Source organism: Sapajus apella, unplaced genomic scaffold, assembly GCF_009761245.1.
Source record: "Sapajus apella isolate SASKATOON/1434 unplaced genomic scaffold, GSC_monkey_1.0 scaffold11, whole genome shotgun sequence".
Taxonomy (NCBI): domain Eukaryota; kingdom Metazoa; phylum Chordata; class Mammalia; order Primates; family Cebidae; genus Sapajus; species Sapajus apella.
The window spans coordinates 17,498,382-17,515,373 of record NW_022436951.1 but is presented as its reverse complement, the minus strand read 5'-3'; the positions used below and the strand labels follow the sequence as shown (position 1 = coordinate 17,515,373).

At 32.8% G+C, this 16,992-nt stretch overlaps 1 long non-coding RNA gene across 1 annotated transcript; it reads left to right on the top strand.

Moving 5' to 3' along the window:
* The first annotated feature begins 5,592 nt into the window (after positions 1-5,592).
* LOC116552165 lies at positions 5,593-8,202 on the top strand. The gene is made up of 3 exons (XR_004269253.1): positions 5,593-5,798; positions 7,825-7,831; positions 8,192-8,202. It is a non-coding gene; the product is annotated as an uncharacterized LOC116552165 (long non-coding RNA).
* Positions 8,203-16,992: the final 8,790 nt, after the last annotated feature.

The following is a 16,992-nucleotide window of genomic DNA, read 5'->3' as shown; positions in this document are numbered from 1 at the left end:
ACATTGTGCTTTTCATGTGGTTGTTGGCTATTGTGTATTATCTTGAAGAAATGTCTATTTAAATCCTTTATCCATATCTAATTTTTCGTTGATAAGCTGTAAAAGTTTTTCATATATTCTGAACTCACCCATTATCAGCAATATAATTTGCAATATTTTCTCCCATACTGTGGGCTGCTTTTCCAGTCTGTTGATTATGTCCTTTCATGCTCAAAAGTGTTCAAGTTTTATGTAGTCCCATTTGCCTATTTTTGTTTTTGTTGACTCTGCTTTTGGTGTCATATCCAAAAAAATATTGACAAGTTTGATTTTCCTCTATATTTTCTCTAGGAGTTTTAGCGTTTCAAGTCTTAGATTTAATTCTTTAATCCAGTTTAATTTTTTTATGTTGTAAGATAAGGGTCCAACTTCATTCTTTTGCATACAAATATACAGTTTTATCAACAGCAATTGTTGTCTTTACCCCATTGTGTGGTTTTGCACTTGTTGAAGATCATTTGACCATACATTCGAGGGTTTATTTCTGGGTACTTTATTCTTTTCTGCTGACGTGTACCACATTGTTTTGATTAACTTAGTGTTGTAGTACATTCTGAAATTAGGAAGCATGAATCCAACTTTGTTTTTTTTTCAAATTTGATTTGGCTATTCAGAGTCCCTTTTGATTCTATATAAATTTTCCTGTATCTCAAAAAAATGCTGTTGAGATTTTGATAAGGAATGTGAGGCCATATATTCACATACTCTCCTGAGTTATTAAATACTTTCCTTCCATTTTTTTCTATATTTTATTGAAGATCTTGTAAACTGAGATTTCACAATCATGTTCACTCATTTGTTTATGTTTCAGATTCTACAGTTTTTACCTCATTTTTCATCTTTATGCAAAATGACACCTAAACATGTTCTTTGTTTGTCATTAGAAATGATGTGTGAGTGGACCCTGACTTTGTTTTACATTAATTTGGATAAAAGTAAACTAATGTGTGAAGATTTGTAGCTGAAATAAGTTTGGATAAACTTATAAATCAGAATACAGTTTACAGGAGTTATTCATCTAGACCATATCTTCTCTTCTCAAGGACACTTTCCTTTTCAACTACATTTTGTAATACTATGAAGTACATATAAAGCCACAACTTCAAACATGCTGCCATCTGTAGACTTTAACTGACAGTATACCGTCACCATTGAGGCATCCACCTTCTTGAGAGGGAGAGCTATATCTGGGAGGAAGTAAAAACATTCTGTCTCAGGAGAAAGATGACCAAGCATTGTTCTGATTATTTTGAATATCAAGTTTCTGAGTCAGAAATGAGTTTCCTTGTATCACATTGTCTGTGATTTTGTTGAATGGCTGGCAGTCTTCAGGATGCAACATCTATTTTTTTCTTATTTCTGTTTCATTAGCATTAACATTAGCACGTATTTCACTGTTTGACATTTTACATTTTGCATATTTATGTGATTTTTAGTCTAGTTTTGTAGCTCTATGGACAATTTAACAAAGAAAACCTGGAACTTAATCGGGGGACCATTGCAAACTTCCATTTAAAGTGGTAGTTTTAAAACATATATATATATATAAAATAAGAATATTTAAAAATGAATAACAAATTATTTCTTTAGAGATTAGTCTATATTCTGATACAGAATGACCCAACAACTCTTATTCTCAGAAAGTCCACATTCTATTTCTTTCAAAGATATGTTTTAAGGAGATTTTTCTTGACTTAATTTGAAAACATTATATCCAATTGACTTTTATGTTCTTTTGAAGATTGAAATCTGTATGATTCAACCAAATCCATCTAGATCTAGATTGGTACATAAATTCCATTTTTAGAAAAATGTCATGTTTTTTTATCTCCATATGGCAAACATCTTTCTAGATTCATTATCTTTCTGATTCTGCCTACATGCACTCTGGCATAGCTAATTTGCTCCTTAAAAGTCCCTACAAGTTGCTCTTCAATCCCTTCAAGTTTCTCTTTATTACATCAGTACCAAAACAACTCAGTGTGATCTGCTACGCTTCTCAGCAAAATAGGTTCTAGGCCTTGGGACTCACTTGGTTGAACTATACCAATATGAACATACATATGGTCTTGTTGTTATGTATCTAATGACCTGGTCCACAGTTAACTGCTTCATCAATGCTATTAAAAAATGCTGGCTACTCAAATAGTTTATAATTTTAATAGATTCAGTCTTATCTGCTATATTCTCATACCTCGTCTTTTTATTTTACTTTTATGTAAAAAGATTAAAATTAATTGTAATAAGTCCACTTTCAGACTGTTTTTTATACAATTGTCTGTTCATGAAGACATGTAAAGACAGAAATGTTAGGTCCCAAATATAGGTAGTTACATTTCTCCAAACTATCTCACATTTATTACATTGTTTATCTAAAATCACGTGTAAATTGTTGAGAAAATAACCAAGGGGAAAAAAAAATAACACTTTGCTAGAATCTTTGCCTGCATTTTTTATTCATAAATGCTTCTCAATAAAGTTTCATTAAAACTAGTTTAAAATGCTAAAATGTTTCACAACAGTTTTGATGGTTCTACACAATTTTAAATCCATATAGTGTATAATAGAAATACAACGTGAGTGTACTATGACTTCAATGAGTTTATCATTTAATCAAAACAGAAAATAAGTTTATTAAAGTATGAGGAAAATATGTTTTGAAAGAAAAGTATTAGAACAGACAATAGTAAAAGCTAATTATATATTGCTGTTTTAAAATACAAATTAGTCATTAATAACATTGACTACAGGTAAACAATTTCAGATGGAAATGCTATGTATTAACTCACAAATTTCCATTGTGATTTAAAAGTAATTTATTACCTGGTCCTATGTATTTACTGTAACTAAATTAACTTATAGTGAAGTTCTCTTGAAGCATCAGGGTTAAATGATGTGTTCAAAAATATTTTTATGCTATTATAATTTTCTGTTCTTTATTATATAAGTCATCTATATTTTAGCCCAAAATTAATATTTATAATTTAATGATAGCACAGTGTATGAAGAAATAAAATAAGGTTACAAGTTTAGTGAATTTAAACATGTTTTGATTTAGTAATTTAGGGAATGATCTTGAAATCCACATTTTAGTAAGCATCTCAGGGAATTCCAGTGTAGGCAGCCAAAATCTTCACTTTTTCAAGTTTGGATTTGGTAATTCACAAAAATAAAATTTTAACAACGGGTATAGATGTGAGACCATTTGCCTGATTATTCTTCAGTATTTCCAGGTTACTGCTAAGCACTGGATCTGGATATTTTTGTGGCACATGCATGCAACATTTCTAGAATGGAGTCATGGCTCCTTTAAACTTTCTTCTTTGTCTCTAATTCTTATGTCTTTTATTAACACTTTTATACTTACCCCTTTTCTTTTTCTCCAACCCTACTGGCATTACTTTATTTCAAGTGTAATGAAACTCACTGTCTCTTCCCTGAACTGTTGCATTAAACTTCAATAGACTTCTCGCCTCCTGTTCCATTTCAGATGACAAAATATTGCGAGATTTGTATTTCCAAAGACATAAAATTTATATTTTACATAAAATCTTTTCAAATGGCTTCATTATATACCAAATGAAGTTATCTTAAAGTTAATTTTAATGTAAGGCCCAGAATTGTGTTCCCAAGATGACTTTTCTCATCTTGTATAATCTTTTTTTTTTTTTTTGCTACATAATGTCTGCTTTATTTTGCTTCCAACTACAAGCCAATTAAATTGTTCACTGTACACCACTTGAGTTACTCCACTTGTCTATTTTATGTCTATGGAAGCCTGAGGTCAAATCATTTTCTAATTTACACAGCTGGAAGCAAATCTTCTAAAACCACATAATAACTTCTGTTCTTTTCCTGTTAACCTCATATTTAGTATTGTGTTATATAATGACTTACATATGAATATAATTTTCATTTCTAGAGTTTATATTCTAAGAATGTGGAGTCTATTTCAACCTTATACACCATCAGAACCTATTCAAAGCTCTACAGATTAGCCATTAAGATTTATCAACAAAAAACCTTGTTTTCCTATTTCAGCTTTTACTTCTTTTGAATCGGAGCCCACAGCTATCACATATGATTTTGCAGCAATAGAAATTACAGAAATGCATTCATTGACTTTAATATTTAATAGACATTTGTATAGAACTTGCTTTTGCTAGACATACTTTGAATCACTAAAAATATTGCATATATTCCGTGGGGAATTCTTAATATTATTTTCATAAATATATATAGTTGAAACAAGAAAACACAAAACAAATTATGTTACCAATTTATTTTGCCTATTCGAAGCTTTAATTTTTTTAAAAAAATATAGTTTATATAACTCAGCATAACCTGTAAATATCACCACTAGCTTTCATTGATCATATGAAAATCTTTTAAGCTAGCATAGAAGTGTTAATGATATAAGTACAATTATTAGGTATAATTATTGACCAAGAAACATTCTAGAAACAACTTAGATTGTGTCCATAAATTGAGGTATGTGTGATGATAAAATCTATTTGAATCAATTTGATGATCAAACTGAATACATTCACTTATCCATGTCATTTTAAAACTTTCATAACAAAATTTTAAATATAAGATGACTACATGTCACAATATGCTTTATTAAAAGCAATATTTACTATGTTAATATAATATAGTAAAGACCGTAATGGTAAAATGAGCTTCATGTTTAAAACAGAAATCTTCTATGATACCAATTATAGATAACAAATGGGAATTTCAATCTACTGTAGAAAGTAACATTTAAACTAATAATTTACAATTAAAAGTGAATATATTATAGATGATTTTAGAGATGAACTACTGGGAGTTATATATGCCCTTCAAGTAGCTCTTTGATAAGGAATAATTGTATAATGTTGTGTGTGCTGCTAATTCAAAATTACTATGTATATAACTTTTTCATTTAGAAATCCCCTTTAGTATAAGAACTAATGTGATATGGGAATATTTACAAATCATGAACATTTATGACATTTGATTTGCAGATAGATTCCCAGTTTGAACTAAAACTAGGCTGCTTTGCCTATGGAGGATCATCATTGTGAATTATCTTTCTATTTGTTCTACAAATACTCTTTCTTTTTAAAAATGTTTTTGATGTTTCCACAGAATTGGCATAGATACAAATTAGAAAATAAAATAGGTTTATGGCTACAAATTTCAAACCAATCCAAGAATCAGCTATTAGGAAACATAGATGGCTAAAAATTTGTTTTGGTTGGAGCGTGGGAAGCAATAAGAAATGTGTAATGTACTAAAATAATTTATTTTTTCGAATTATTTTATCTTACAAAATGTGTTTTAAAAAATTTTCTTCACTTAGCATAAATTTGACTTCATTATGTTCTATTAAGCTATTTAACACTTATGTATAAATATCATTTAAGTAATTGACATTATGAACTAGTTTGGGAATTCCCTTTTTAAAAAAATTTTCAATGTCCTAGTAAAAATAAATACCTATATTGAATCTATACATTACTTTGGGCAGTATGGCCATTTCATGGTATTGGTTCTTCCTATCCATGAGCATGGAATATTTTTCCATTTGTTTGTATCCTCTCTTATTTCCTTGAGCAGTGGTTTGTAGTTCTCCTTGAAGAGATCCTTCACATCCCTTGTGGGTTGTATTCCTAGGTATTTTATTCCCTTTCTAGCAATTGTGAAAGGGAGTTCACTCACGATTTGATTTTCTGTTTGTCTATTATTGGTTTATAGGAATGCTTGTGATTTTTGTACATTGGTTTTGTATCCTTAGACTTTGCTGAAGTTGCTTATCAGTGTAAGAAGATTTTGGGCTGAGACTATGGGGTTTTCTAAATATATAATAATGTCATCCGCAGAGACAATTTGACTTCCTCTCTTCCTATTTGACTACCCTTTATTTCTTTCTTTAGCCTGATTGCTCTGGCCAGAACTTCCAATATTACATTGAATAGGAGTGAAGAGAGAGGGCATCCTTGTCTTGTGCCAGCTCTCAAAGGGAATGCTTTCAGCTTTTGCCCATTCAGTATGATATTGGCTGTGGGTCTGTCATAAGCTGCTCTTATGATTTTGAGATATGTTTCATCAATACCTATTTTATTGAGTGTTTTTAGCATGAAGGGGTGTTGAATTTTATTGAAGCCCTCTTCTGCATCTATTGGGATAATCATGTGGTTTTTGTTATTGGTTCTCTATATGTAATGGATTATGTTTATTGATTTGTGTATGTTGAACCAGCCTTGCATACCAGGGATGAAGCTGACCTGATCGTGGTGGATAAGCTTTTTAGTGTGCTGCTGGATTCGTTTTGCCGGTATTTGACTTGCATCAATGTTCATCAGGGACATTGGTCTGAAATTTACTTTTTTCTGTGTCTCTGCCAGGTTTTGGTATCAAGATGATGTTGGTATCATAAAATGAGTTGGGGAGGAGTCCCTCTTTTTCTATTGTTTGGCGTAGTTTCAGAAAAAAATTATACCACCTCCTTTTTGTACCTCTGGTAGAATTTGGCTGTGAATCAGTATGGTCCTGGGCTTTTTTTGGTTGGTAGGTTATTAACAACTGCCTCAATTTCAGGACTTATTATTGTTCTATTCAGGGATTCGACTTCTTCCTGGTTTAGTCTTTGGAGGGTTATGTGTCCAGGAATTTATCAATTGCTTCTAGATTTTCAAGTTTATTTGGGTAAAGGTGTTTACAGTATCATCTGAGTGTAGTTTATATTTCTTGAGATTGGTGGCGATATCCCCCTTATCATTTTTTATTGTGTCTATTTGATTCTTGTCACTTTTCTTTTTTATTAGTCTGGCTAGTGGTCTATCTATTTTGTTAATACTTTTCAAAAAAACAGCTCCTGAATTAATTGATTTTTTTGAAGAGTTTTTTGTGTTTCTATCTCCTTCAGTTCTGCTGTGATCTTAGTTATTTATTTTCTTCTGCTAGCTTTTGAATTTGTTTGCTCTTGCTTCTCTAGTTCTTTTAGCTGTGATGTTAGAGTGTCAATTTTAGATCTTTCCTGCTTTGTCCTGTGGGCATTTAGGGCTATAAATTTTCCCATAAACAATGCTGTAACTGTATCCCAGACATTCTGGTACATTGTGTCTTTGTTCTCACTGGTTTCAAATAGCTTATTTATTTCTGCCTTAATTTTGTTATTTACCCAGTAGTCATTCAGGAGCAGGGTGTTCACCTTCCATGTAGTTGTGTGGTTTTAAGTAAGTTTCTTAATCCTAAATTCTAATTTGATTGCTCTGGGGTCTGAGAGACTGTTATGAGTTCCATTCTTTTGCATTTTCTGAGGAGTGTTTTACTTCCAATTATGTGGTCAATTTTAGAATAAGTGTGATGTGGTGCTGAGAAGAATGTAAATTCTGTTCATTTGGGGTGGAGACGTCTGTAGATGTCTATTAGGTACACTTGGACCAGAGCTGAGTTCAAGTCCTGGATATCCTTGTTAATTTTCTGTTTTGTTGATCAGTCTAATATTGACAGTGGGGTGTTAAAGTCTCCCACTATTATTGTGCAGGAAGTCAAGTCTCTTTGTAGGTCTCTAAGAACTTGCTTTATAAATCTGGATGCTCCTGTATTGGATGCGTATATATTTAGGATAGTTAGCTCTTCTTGATACATTGATCTCTTCATATTATATAATGCCTTTCTTCATCTTTTTTGATCTTTGTTGTTTTAAAATCTGTTTTATCAGAGACTAGGATTGCAACCCTTGGCCTTTTTTGCTTTCTATTTGCTTGGTAAATGCGTCTCCATCCTTTGTTTGAGCCTATGTGTGTCTTTGTACATGAATTGGGCCTCCTGAATACAGCACACCGATGGGTCTTGACTCTTTATCCAGTTTGTCAGTCTGTCTTTTAATTGGGGCATTTAGGTTAATGTTGTTTACATTTAAGGTTAATATTGTTACGTGTGAATTTGATCCTGTCATTATGTTGATATCTGGTTATTTTATCCATTAGTTGATGCAGTTTCTTGATAGTGTCGATGACATTTACAATTTGGTACTTTTTTTGCAGTAGCTGGTACTGTTTTTTTCCTTTCCATATTTAGTGCTTTCTTCAGGAGTTTTTGTAGGACAGGCTTACAGATGACAAAATCTCAGCATTTGCAAAATCTTTATTTGTCAGTAAAGGATTTTATTTCTCCTTCACTTATGAAGCTTTGTTTGGCTGGATATGAAATTCTGGGTTGAAAATTCTTTTCTTTAAGAATGTTGAATATTGGCCCCCATTCTCTTCTGGCTTGTAGGGTTTCTGCTGAGAGATCCACTGTTAGTATGATGGGTTTCCCTTTGTGGTAACCCAAACTTTCTTACTGGTTGCTCTTAACATTTTTTCCTTTATTTTAACCTTGGTGAATCTGATGATTATGTGTCTTAAGATTTCTGTTATTGAGGAGTATCTTTGTGGTTTTCTCTGTATTTTTTTAATTTGAATGTTGATCTGTCTTGCTAGGCTGGGGAAGTTCTCCTGGACAATATCCTGCAGAATGTTGTCCAACTCGGTTCCAATCTCCCATCACTTTCAGGTACACAAATCAAACATAAGTTTGGTATTTTCATGTAGTCCCATATTTCTTGGAGGCTTTGTTTGTTCCTTTTTTTTTTTTTCTCTAGTCCTATCTTCATACTTTATTTCATTAAGTTGATCTTCAATCTCTGATATCCTTTCTTCCACTTGATCAATTTGGCTATTGATACTTGTGTATGTTTCACAAAGTTCCCATGCTGCCTTCTTCACAGAATTGGAATATACTTTTTGAAATGTTATATGGGACCAAAAAAGAGCCATAAAGCCAAGACAATTCTAAGCCAAAAAAAACAATGCTAGAGGCATCACACTACCTGACTTCAAACTATACTGCAAGGCTACAGTAACCAAAACAGCATGGTGCTGGTACCAAAACAGATATATAGAACATTGGAACACAACAGAGGCCTCAGAAATCATGCCACACATCTACAACCATCTGATCTTTGACGACCCTGACAAAAGCAAGCAGTGGGGAAAGGATTCCCTGTTTAATAAATGGTGTTGAGAAAACTGGCTAGCCATATGCAGAAAACTGAAACTGAACCCCTTTCCCATGCCTTATACCAAAATTAACTCAAGATGGACTAAAGACTTAAAAGTAAGACTTAAAATCATAAAAACCCTAGAATAAAACCTAGGCAATATCATTCAGGACATATGTATGGTCAAAGACTTCATAACTAAAACGCCAAAAGCAACAGCAAAAAAAGTCAAAATTGACAAATGGGATCTAATAACTAAAGAGCCTCTATACAGCAAAAGAAACTAAAGAAACTGTCATCAGAGTGAACAGGCAACCTGCAGAATGGGAGAAAATTTTTGCAATCTATCCACTTGACAAAGGGCTAATATCCAGAATCTACAAGGAACTTAAACAAGTTTACAAGAAAAAAAAAAATCAAAAAGTGGGAAAAGTATATTAATGGACACTTCTCAAAAGAAGACATTTATGCAGCCAACAAACATGAAAAAAAACCTCATCATCACTTGTTATTTGAGAAATGCAAATCAAAACCAAAATGACAAACCATTTCATGCCAATTAGAATGGCAATCATTAAAAATTCAAGAAACAACAGAAGCTGAAGGGGTTGTGAAGAAATAGGAAGGCTTTTACAGTATTGGTGGGAATGTAAATTAATTCAATCATTGTGGAAGACAGTGTGGCAATTCCTCAAGGATTTAGACACAGAAATACCATTTGACCCAGCAATCCCATTACTGGGTATATACCCAAAGGATTATAAATCATTCTACTATAAAGACGCATGAACACTTATGTTTATTGCAGCAGCATTCAAAATAGCAAAACTTAGAACCAACACAAATGCCCATCAGTGGTAGACTGGATAGACTGGCAAATGTACACCATGGAATACTAAGCAGCCATAAAAAAATAAGTTTATGTCCTTTGCAGGGACATGGATTAAGCTGGAAACCGTCATTTTCAGCAAACTAACACAGGAACAGAAAACCAAACACTGCATGTTCTCTTTCAGAATTGGGAGCTGAACAATGAGAACACATGGACACAGGGAAAGGACCATCACATGCTGGGGCCTGTCAGAGGCTGCAGGGATAGGGGAGGGATAGCATTAGGAGAAATACTTAATGTTGATGATGGATTAATGGTGTAGCAAACCACCATGGCACATGTTTACCTATGCAACAAACCTGCCTGTTCTGCACATGTACCACAGAACTTAAAATATAATAAAAATAAAGTAAAATAAGCATATATGTAGATACACACACACACACATACACACACACACATAGGGGATGCATATGCATATTTCTCACGTACGTATATTTTATAGTAGTGAAGTCTAGGTTTTTAGTGTATCCATTACCTAAATAGTGAACATTGTACCCAATAGGTAATTTTTTAACCCTCGCTCCCTTCCTATCCTACCACCTTTTGATGTCTCCAATGTATATTATTCTACTCTTTATGTTCACGTGTACCCATTATTTAGCTCCCACTGATAAATTCAGTATTTGAATTTTTCTGTTTCTGAATTATTTCAGTTACAATAATAGCCTCCAGGTGCAAAAGACATGACTTCATTCTTTTGTCTATATATACACACACATGCCATGGAATATATGTGTACATGTGTGTACTTTCATACATATATATGTATACACACACACACCCTGGAATATGTATGTATTTGTGTGTATGCCTCCAGTGATAGATACTTAAGTTTATTCCGTATCTTTGCTATTGTAAATAGCATTGCAATAAACATATGAATGCAGATATCTTTTTTGATATAATGATTTCTTCCATTTTGGGTACATAATCAGTATTTGCATTGCTAGATCAAATGGTAGCTCTATTTTTAATTCCTGGAGAAACTTCCATACTATTTTTCATAAAGGTATACTAAGAATATAAGCAGTCCCACTGAGACCTCTCTTTTTTTTTTTTTTTTTTTTTTAAACTTTTTAGTAGTAGCCATTCTGCCTGGTATAAAATATGAGGTCATTTTGTTTTTAATTGGGTGATCAGTGACGTTGAGCAATTTTCATGTTTGTGGCCACTTGTATATCTTTTCTTGAGAAATGTCTGCTCGTGTCCTTTGTCCACTTTTTATTAGGGGTATTTGTTTTTTCCTCATTATGCTGTTTGTGTTCCTTATAGATTTTGAATATTTGCCTTTTGTCAGAGGTATAGTTTTCAAACAATTTTTCTATTCTATATGTCTGTTTACTCTGCTGATTGTTTCTTCTGCTGTGCTGAAGCTCTTTAGTTGAATTATGTCCCATTTGTCTATTTTTGTTTTTGTTGCATTTGCTATTGAGGAGTTGGTTATAAATTATTTGCTGAAGCCAATATCCAGAAGAGGTTTTATTAGGATTTCTTCTAGAATTTGTATAACTAAAGGTCGCATATTTAGGTCTTTAATCCATATTGAGTTAATTTTTGTATATGTTAAGAGGTATGGCACTAGTTTAATTCTTCTGCATAGGGCTGTGCAATTTGTCAAGCACTTTTTACTGAATTAGTTTTATTTTTTTTTCTCTAGTGTATATTTTTGTTGACTTTGTCAAAGATCAGATAGTTTTAGGTATGTGACTCTATTTCTTGGATCTCTATTCTGTTCCGTTGATCTATGTGTCTATTTTTATACCATCACCATGCTGTTTTGGTTACCGTCTATAGTCTAGTAGCATAAGTCAAAGTCAGGTAATGTGATGATCCCAGCTTTGTTCATTTTGCTTAAAATTGCTTTGGCTATACCGGCTCTTTTTTTATTCCATATGAATTTTATGATTTTTTGATAATTGCCTAAAAAACAACATTGGCAATTTCACAGAGATTATGTTGAATCTATAGATTGCTTTGGGCAGTGTGATGGTTAATACTGAGTGTCAACTTGATTGGATTGAAGGACACACAGTATTGACCCTGAGTGTGTCTGTGAGGGTATTGCCAAAGGAGATTAACATCTGAGTTAGAGGGCTGGAAAAGGTCCACCCTTAATCTGGGTGGCACAATCTAATCAGCTTCCAGCGTGGCTAGAATATACGCGGGCAGAAAAATGTGAAAAGAGAGACTGGTCTAGCCTCCCAGCCTGTATCTTTCCCCTGTGCTGGATGCTTCCTTTCTTTGAGCATTAGACTCCAAGTTCTTCAGTTTTTGAACTCAGACTGGCTCTACTTGATCCTTAGCCTGTGGACAGCCTACTGTGGGACCTTGTGATGGTGTGAGATAATACTTAATATACTCCATATATATGTGTGTATACATATATATATACATATATACGTATATATGTATATATATATTCCATTTATGTGTGTGTGTATATATATATATATATAGTATATATATTCCATTTATATGCATATAAATTCCATTAGTTCCACCCCTCTAGAGAATCCTAATACAGGTAGTATAATCATTCTAATGATATTGGTTCTTTTTTTTTTTTTCTTTTTTTTGAGATGGAGTTTTGCTTTGTTGCCTAGGCTGGGGTCTTTCTATCCATTAGCTTAGGATGTTTTTCCACTTGTTTGTGTTATCTGTGATTTTTTGTAGTTCTCCTTATAAAAATCTTTCACCTCCTTGGTTAAATATATTCCTAAATATTTTATGTGGCTGAATTGCCCTCTTGATTTGGTCCTTGGCTAGATCACTATTGGTCTATGGAAATGCTACTGATTTCTGTATATTAATATTATATATTGAAACTTTACTAAATTCATTTATCAATTCTATGAGTTTTTTGGTGGAGTCATTAGGGTTTTCTAAATATAAGATCATCTAATCAGTCAACAGTGACAACTTCCTTTTTGAATTTGGTGGTTTTTTCTTTCTATTTCTGATTGCTCTGGTGATTACTTCTATTACTATATTGAATAAGAGTAGTAAATGTGGGCATTGTTGTCTTGCTTTAATTCTTAGAATGTTTTCAATGTTTTCTTATGATGTTGGTTATGAGTTTCTTCTACATTTATTATATTGAGGTTTGTTCCATCTGTGCCTAATTTGTTGAGTACTTTTATTATAAATGTATGCTAAATATTATCCAATGCTGTTTCTGTGACTACTGAGATGATCATATGGTTTTTGTCTTTAGTAATCTTTATGTGATGTTTATGTTTATTGATTTGCATATCTTGAGTCATACCTGCATCGCTAGGATAAATCCTACCTAATTAATGAATGTTACGTTTGTTTTTTGGGTTGTTGTTGGCTTCAATTTGCTAGCATTTTGTTGAGGCATTTTGCATCTATGTTCATACTGGATATTGGCCTATAGCTTTTCTTTTTCTCTTTCTTTCTGTCTTTCTCTCTTTCTTTCTTTCCTTTGCTTCTTTCTTTTTCTTTCTGTCTCTTTCTTTCTCTCTTTCTTCTTTCTTCCTCATTTGGTTTCAGTATCAGTGTTATATTAGCTTATAGAGTGAATTAGTGAGAATTGTTTCCTCCTTGATTTGTTAGAATAGTTTCAAGAGGATTGGTATTAGTTTTTCATTTTATGTTTGTTAGAATTCAGCTGTTAATCTGTCTTGTACTGGGCATTTGCTTGTTGTTGTTTTGGGGAGGTTTTTTTTTTTTTTTTATTACTGATTCAATCTTCCTACTCATTATGAATCTGTTCAGAAGTTTTATTTCTTCCATGATCTGTCTCAGGAAGTTGTATTTTTTTCTAGAATTTTACTTATTTCCTCTAGGTTTCTCATTTTGAGAGTAAGTTATTTATTAATAGCCTCTGATGATATATTGTGTTTCTATGGTATCTGTTGTAGTGTCTCTTTTTTGATTTTTGATTGTGATTATTTGGATTTTCTCTCTTCTTTTTTAGTTGCTCTAGTTTGTGATTACCAGTTTTGTAATCATTTTTGAAGAACAAGCTCTTTGTTTTGTTATTTGTATTGTTCTTTGTCTTTACTAAATTTAGTTCTTTCCTAATCATTAATTGTTTTCTTCTGCTAACTTTGGTTTTCACTTGTTCTCAATTTTTATTTTTCTAATTTCCTAAGGCACAGTGTTAATTGTTAGTTTGCAATCTTTTTACTTTCTTCGATGTAGGCATTTAATGCTATGAATTTTTCTCTTAGCACTGCTTTTGCTATATTACACAGGTTTTGGTATGTTGTGTTTTTATTTGTATTTGTTTGAAAATTGTACACTTTTGTCTTAATTTCTTCATTGGCGAAGTGATTATCCAGGAGCATACTGTTTAATTTTCATTTATTTGTATAGTCCCTGAAGTTCTTTTTTTGTGTTAGTTTCTAGTTTTATTCAACTCTGGTCTGAGAAGATACTTGATAAAATTTTGATCAAAAAATAATTTTCAGACTCTTTTAGTAGCCCAAAACATGATGGTCTATTTTAAAGAATGTTCCATGTGCTAATGAAAGGAATTTATATTATGCATTTGGGAGGATGTTCAGTAATATCTTTTAAGTCCATTTGATCAAACATCTAATTAAGTTAAATGTTTTTTAATTTCCTGTTGCAATTATTAGTCAAGTGCTGTGAATGGGGTGTTGAAGTCCTCCATTATTACTGTTTGCTGTCTTTCTCTTTAGGTGTGGTGATATTTGTTTTGTGAATTTGGGTGCAATGATATTGGGTTTATATATATTTAGGCTTGTTTCATTCTCTTCCAGAATTTATTCCATTGCCATTTTATAATGATCATTTTTTGTCTTTTATTAATATTCTTTATTTAAACTATGCTTTATTTGATGTAAGTGAAGCTACAGGTGCTTACTTTTGGTTTCAGTTTGTGTGAAATATCTTTTCACATCCTTTTATTTTCAGTCTATATCTGTCTTTATAAGGGTAGTTTCTTGTAGCTAGCATATAGTCATTTCATATGTTTTAATCTTTTCTGCCAATCTGTTTCATTTAAGTGGATCATTTAATACCTTTGCATTCCAATGTAATATAATATTTGAACCTTTTTTCCTGTTGCATTGTTGTTTCAAGTTTTTTGTGAATTCTTTCTTTATTATTCTTTTTATTTTTGTATTTTGATGAGATTCTGTTGTCTTGACATTTGATTCCTTTATTTTCCTTCTTTGTGTGATTGTTTCATAAGAATTGTGGATTTTATATTTTTAAGTGTTTTTGTGAATATTGACTTTTTGTTTCCATGTAAAAGTACTCTGAACAGTTCCTGTAGGACCACTCCAGTGGTGACAAATTCCTTTGTTGTTTGCTTGACTGGAAAATACTTCATTTCTCCTTTATTTATGAAGCTTATACTAGCAGGATTTGAAATTAAACATACACAAGTTTCAGTAACCAAATTGATCAAGTGGAATAAAGGATATCAGAGATTGAAGATCAGCTCAATGAAATAAAACAAGAAGGCAAGATTAGAGAAAAAAGAGTGAAACGAAATGAACAAGGCCCCCGAGAAATGTGTGATTATGTGAAAAGACCAAATCTATGTTTGATCAGTGTATTCGAATGTGAGGGGGAGAATGAATCCAAGAGTCTTGAATGAATATCAAGACACTTCAGGATATTACCCAGGAGAACTTCCACAACCTAGCAAGGCAGGCCAACATTCAGATTCAGGAAATACAGAGAACACTACAAAAATATTCCTCAAGAAGAGCAACCCTAAGGCACATAATCATCAGATTCACCAGAGTTGAAATGAAGAAAAAAATGCAAAGAACAGCCAGAGAGAAAGGTCGGGTTACCCACAAAGGGAAGCCAATCAGACTTACAGCAAATCTCTCAGCAGAAACCTCTACAAGCCAGAGGAATTGGGGGCCAATATTCAACATTCTTAAAGAAAAGAATTTTCAACCCAGAATTTCATATCCAGCCAAAATAAGCTTCATAAGTAAAGGAGAAATAAAATCCTCATGGACAAGCAATGGCTAAGACACTTCCTCACTACCAGGCCTGCCTTAGAAGAGCTCCTGAAGGAAGCACTAAACATGGAAAGGAACAGCCAATACCAGCCACTGCAAAACAAACCAAATTGTGAAGACCATCAACACAATAGATAAACTCCATCAACTAATGGGCAAAACAACCAGCTAGCATAAAAATGGCAGGATCAAATTCAGACATAACAATACTAACTTTAAATGTAAATGGGCTAAATGCCCCAATCAAAAGACACAAACTGGAAAATTGGATAAAGAGTCAAGACCCACCAGTGTTCTGTATTCAGGAGACCCATCTCACGTGCAAAGACACACATAGGCTCAAAATAAAGGGATGGAGGGAGATTTACCAAGAAAATAGAGAGCAAAATAAAAGCAGAGGTTGCAATCCAAGTCTCTGATAAAATGAACTTCAAACCAACAAAGATCGAAAGAGAAAAAGAAGGGTACGACATAATGGTAAAGGGATCAATACAACAAGAAGAGCTAACGATCCTAAATATATATGCACCCAATACAGGAGCTCCCAGATATATAACGCAAGTTCTTAATGACCTACAAAGGGACTTAGACTCCCATACAATAATAGTGGGAGACTTTAACACTCCACTGTCAATATTAGACAGATCAACAAGACAGAAAATTAACAAAGATATCCAGAACTTGATCTCATATCTGGACCAAGTGGACCTAATAAACATCTACAGAACTCTCCATCCCAAATCCACAGAATACACATTCTTCTCAGCACCACTTCACACTTACTCTAAAATTGGCCACATAATTGGAAGTAAATCACTCCTCAGCAAATGCAAAAGAATAGAAAACATAACAAACAGTCTCTCAAACCACAGTGCAATCAAATTAGAACTCAAGATTAAGAAACTCACTCAAAACCACACAACTACATGGAAACTGAACAACGTGCTCCAGAATGACTACTGGATAAATAATAAAATGAAGGCAGAAATAAAGATGTTCTTTGAAATGAATGAGAACAAAGACAATGTACCAGAATCTCTGGGACACAT